This window comes from Thalassophryne amazonica, chromosome 16, assembly GCF_902500255.1.
Source record: "Thalassophryne amazonica chromosome 16, fThaAma1.1, whole genome shotgun sequence".
In the NCBI taxonomy this organism is placed as follows: Eukaryota; Metazoa; Chordata; class Actinopteri; order Batrachoidiformes; family Batrachoididae; genus Thalassophryne; species Thalassophryne amazonica.
The window spans coordinates 82,744,739-82,749,433 of NC_047118.1; the positions used below are offsets into that span (position 1 = coordinate 82,744,739).

At 39.3% G+C, this 4,695-nt stretch overlaps 1 long non-coding RNA gene across 1 annotated transcript; it reads left to right on the forward strand.

Annotated features, from left to right (window-relative positions):
- The first annotated feature begins 1,012 nt into the window (after positions 1 to 1,012).
- Positions 1,013 to 3,858, forward strand: LOC117528409. The gene is made up of 3 exons (XR_004565761.1): positions 1,013 to 1,086; positions 3,723 to 3,724; positions 3,846 to 3,858. It is a non-coding gene; the product is annotated as an uncharacterized LOC117528409 (long non-coding RNA).
- The last annotated feature ends 837 nt before the right edge of the window (positions 3,859 to 4,695 follow it).

The following is a 4,695-nucleotide window of genomic DNA, read 5'->3' on the forward strand; positions in this document are numbered from 1 at the left end:
CACACATTAATGTTGCAACACAGTGCAGAACATTTGACACGACAACCAGCAGATTCTGTGTGGATGAGAAAAGCATTTAAACCAGCAGTGAGAGAAAAACAGTCATTAACTAGTTTAAAATTGACTAATTCCTGAGTTATTTATCAAGAACAATATCAAATTTGGACGGGGACACAATGACTTAGAATGCAACATTTGGATTAAGGCTGTTATTGGATTTTGAGAAAATCCGCTAAACACACTGAGGTTTTTGTTCAATGTTCCGTTATCTCTGGTGCATGTGGATACAACTCCAAAACGAGGTCCGCCCGGGAGTCAGAAAATGTCTTTTTTGGGGGGGATTCCATACTTTTTACTGGAGTGCCCCTGAACACTGTGCAACAATTTACAGTAATAATGTCATAGAAAAGGTGTTACAGGATATGTTTTGTTGGCTAATGTAGATGTTCTTCATGGTTTGTTGTAGTCTTCTGTGCAGTTCTTCTGCTTGCAGTGTTGACATAAGTACATGTTCATATGACACATGCTATTCATTCAGAGTGGTGTTTATTTTATTTTTGAATTATATTTTAAATAAAGCTGAACACATTTTCTTCTTTTCACTGTTATTGTTTAGAGGTTTTTCTACTGAAACCCAACTGATTTTCTGACTACCAGCCCTACGATTTCCTGTATCATATGTAGATGAGCTTTTTATGTGTATGTAACTAAACTGAACTCACATTGGGGCTTTCTTTAAATAGGTTCACCCATTAACCCATGTTTGTTCTCTTATGCAACGCCTGTCTGAACATAGACAAGGTTGCATCGCGCTCTTGGCTTTCAATAAATTCTTAGCATTTGTAAGATTCAGTGGTGATTCGATTGTATTGTTGAGTCATCATGCTTTTCCCTTTTTTGTTTATTATTCAGCCAGGGTTCTAGTTTTTAGAAATCCACCCAAATGCAACCGAGTATATAAATTTAAAAGTTTATCGTGGGTGAACTTTTTTGATTAAAAAAACATTAATTTTCATTGTTTTCTAGCAAAAGCTCATCAGAATATGATACAGGACTATAGAGTTGCAAAAAAGTTGTATCCTTAAAGTATATTGTTGATTATTTTACTCGTATGCATGTCAAAAAGTATCTTTTCATTTGTCAAATTGATCTTGTTTGGTCACAAAGACCACTATGTGTGGATCACCTGTGACTGCCATCTGAACCGTTACTAAAAATAAATCTTATTTACCATGTCACATGTTGGTATGCAAGAGATGCTGTGATTCACTTTTGATCAATATAGGTATTGAAAAACATGTTCAGATATTGAAATGTCAACTCCATATGTCCATATTACCAAACCACCCTGAATTTCAAAGACAAAATAGATGCATGGTCTGTACAGCTGGTTCATACGTTACTTCTTTCTGATTGTGAAAGAAAAAAATTAATAAAAACACACAGACTGAGCAAAACCTCTTCACTGACATTCAAGATTAGGTCCACTCAAGTCATGTTGGTAGTTTATACTTTGTGAAAGTATTCTACGTTAAAAACAACTCAGTTAAAGTACATTGTTTTCCAACCTAATAGTGCAGTTTCTGTTTTTACAGTGTTTGAAATGCTGTGGGTCCTTCTTGGCAATGGAGGACAATTCATGGAGGTGAGGAGGACAACATACACACAGCAAATAAGTTGGTGCAACATTTGTTCAAGTGCCTGAAAATGTGTTGACACTTGTGTCATCAGGAGATGACACAACCCCACAAATTAGTAACACAAAGTGTTGGTGATCACTCAAGTACACGTTTATGCTAAATATGAATGAAACTGGTCAACTGGTTCTTGAGATCTTGTGCTAATAAGGGAAAACGGACAGACAGACAGGTAGACATGCTGATCACTATAACCCCATGTATCTCATACCGGGGAGAGAAAAATGACAATGTTTCAGCATTTTGTGTGCAGCAGTATTGTTTATGATTTCTACTAAATCACCAAACAGCTGTGGTTCCAATCGTGTCATACTGCTGGATCTGTATCAGTATGTGAAAGTCAGTATTGCTGCATGTCACCAGAAAAAGATTTAATCACATACTGTAGTTAAAAAAAAAAAAACAAATTGAAAGAAAATATTTAAACCAAAATCCTGACATGGTTTTATAATTTAAAAGGGGAACTCATCATGTTTGAGTTTGAATGTTAGTGCTGAGTGACGGGTTAAAATGCTTCTCAGGAAAGCATTGAAATAAATATTGTGGGGTTCAAGTAAGATGTCTGTTTGATAATAATCTCTTGTGATTTGGGAGTTCTTCCCCACTCATACAAGTCGACTGTATTTACTCTAATAAACGCTCCCCCTCTCATAAATGCCCCCCCTACCCCTTCATTTTTTAGTCACATTGCATGTAGTGATGGTCCTGTGATAGACTGGCGTCTTGTCCTGGCTGCACCCCGCCTCGTGCTCTATGACTGCTGGGATAGGCTCCAGCTCCCCGCGACCCTTAATTGGACAAAGTGGTTGAAGATGAGTGTGTGTGTGTGTGTGTGTGTGTGTGTGTGTGTGTGTGTGTGTGTGTGTGTGTGTGTGTGTGTGTGTGTGTGTGTGTGTGTGTGTGTGTGCATGTAGTGAAATTGTGAATTCCAGAACCCCGTAAAATGAAAATTAAATAGTCTGACCTTATTGCCACGAAATCTCATCAAGTCTGTTCTGGTTTCCATGATGCTTATGCAGCCACAGTGCCTTATGTTTCAGACCCTTCCCTGTCATGCTGCTGTCCCCCCAACCAGGCACCCGTTTTGCTGTTTTGGCCAGGATTGCAAGCTTATTCTTGTTCCTACACCACTCCCAGATACGTTTCCTATCGACTAGGAAATCCAAGCGGCATGGTGCTTCCCTTTCTCTTCTGCTTCTTTCACAACTTTTAGCTTGAACGCTGCCAAGTGAAAACGTTTGCGCTGAGCCATTTTATGAAATTGTGCAGCAACTACTGCATGCAGAAAAAAACATTAATTCCAAGTCTACACTGCTTCTCTTGCATGCAGTATGCATGTACGTATGTACTGTAAGACTGCACTGTGCACACATATGCAAACAATCATCAATAAATGCCCCAACATGAAAATTTCACATCCCCGGGGCGTACATTAGACTAAATATGGTATGTATTTAAAAGATAACAAACAACAGGAACAACAACATGTCCTGAATTATTCTGGAAGCCTTTATTTAATGTTTGATTAAAACAACCTGTCACATTTTTCGACAGGAGGCGGGGCCAATCAACCACCCTGTGGCCAGTTCCTCCAGTGAGCAGGAAACTGTAACGCTTGTGCTTCCCACCAAGACATTCAAGGTCGCCGACAGCAACGTAAACACCAGGTCAGTTCATCTAATCTGATCAAAATATTCAAAACCCTACATGTTTTAATGGCTGACCTTTGACTTATGACCTTTAATGTGGAACATTATTCTACTGTTGAACTGTTTGGTCACAAATGATCAAATGTAAAATGTTTGTTTCCTGCAAACTCGACATGTGTTAATCTTGTCCTTTGATTCACAGTTGTCGGATCTGTCTGATGGACTATGTGGAAGCCGAGGAACTGACGACTTTACCATGTCACCATGAATTCCACCCTGATTGTATTGTGCAGTGGTTAAAGGTATGGCACATCAGAGTTTGCCTTCTCTGTTAGTCTAAAGCAAAACTTTGTGCAAGACATTTTTGCAGTACTAGTAGTACTACTAGTAGTCTCAGACGTCCTTTTTTTAAAAACTCTCCACAAACATCTCTCCTCGTCCAGATACTCACAGCTGCTACGGTCCGGTGGTCAGCCCACGCTGGACACAGACAGTTCAGGGTTTTTTAAAGGTGTAACACATATCCAGTAAAACTCCCATATTATGGATTCAAGTGGCCCAGCGAATTTTGTCTGTTATAATTGAAATATGTTATATGGATGAAACAGATTAGTTACAGTCAGGCAGCACTAAATGATCTACCAATTAGGCTTACGTATTTCCTTGATTAAACGCCTGACCTTGAATCGGGACCTGCCTCCTGTAATGACCGGGTCAAACCTTCATCTGAAAAAAATAATGCATTATGTGCATTAAAAGCATTATATTTGGTCGAGTCACTTTTTTTCTAATTCTGCTGCGGAGTGGTACCTTAAAATCCTCATGTCTGATTCATGCTGCTACAACTCTGTAACTCCGTGGCCATGCAATGACATTGACGTGCACATTACCATTTTAAATTTCTCTGTCACATTGGTGGGTGTCTTAATGCAATTTACGCCAGAAACAGCAGCTTTTTCTGGATCATTTTGTCCCTCGACGAGCTCCACACCTTTATACAATCATCAACCTCCAAACCAACAGTACGGTACGTACAATTTCCCTCCATGAATTGGGTCATTTGAGCGTCTTTGAAGTTTTAGACTCCATGTAAAGTTGGTCATATATGCAGACTTTTCTGCCAAACGTATTTGATCCATGATCAAAGTGTAATTTGTGTGCGTGCTGAAAAAACTTTTAAAATATGATGGGAGAGGAAAGAGTGAAAAAGTAAAAGTGACCAATCACAGCCCTTGCAGTCTCCATCGTTAAAGCAGGTGCATGTCAGGCTACGGAGAGGGTTCACAACCCCACAGAGGGCTCTGATCTAAAGGGGTTGTCTTTGGTTTGTCACTCCCAGAGATATGTGT